We start from the raw sequence: 572 nt of genomic DNA, 5'->3' as shown, positions 1-572 counted from the left end.
TGGTTTATATCCTCCTCCTGCTGCCACCGTGCAATTAGTCAGGAGTTATATCAGATCCAGCAAGCTCTTTCAAAGAGGTGAGAGCAAGGCTGGTAGGTGGCCCCTCTCCATTGCACCTTTTTACTTAGACCACCATTTTACACCACATGAGTTAACATGCACCAGGGGGCCGCAGGACTGAGTTGAATGTGTGTAGGATGCAGCATAAGTCCCCCTCCCCTTGGATCCACCTTGCCACCCCCCTGCAACACCCCTTTTTGGGCACTTACGCCAGCTATATTTGCCAGTCTTGGTTGTGCCAGCTGCACCAGGACAGCAGGAATTTTCCCGGTTGCTCCATGGCTGTGCCAGGATGTGGGACTTATGCTGATGTAGCCTGGCTCTGTCAGAGATCCACCATGTTCTAACTGCGCTCAGCCTGGCATAAATATCTCTAGGATTGTGCCGTTAAGTCATGTCTTTGGAAGCAGTAGAATAATTTCTCAAGTGCACATACTCAGAAACATGTTCCAATTGAAATGAAATAAACTTAAGAATAAATTTGAAACTGCAGTATGAGGCTAAAGTTTAAG

Source organism: Rhineura floridana, chromosome 6, assembly GCF_030035675.1.
Source record: "Rhineura floridana isolate rRhiFlo1 chromosome 6, rRhiFlo1.hap2, whole genome shotgun sequence".
Taxonomy (NCBI): Eukaryota; Metazoa; Chordata; class Lepidosauria; order Squamata; family Rhineuridae; genus Rhineura; species Rhineura floridana.
The sequence above is the reverse complement of the archived record's forward strand: the minus strand, read 5'-3'. Positions refer to the sequence as shown.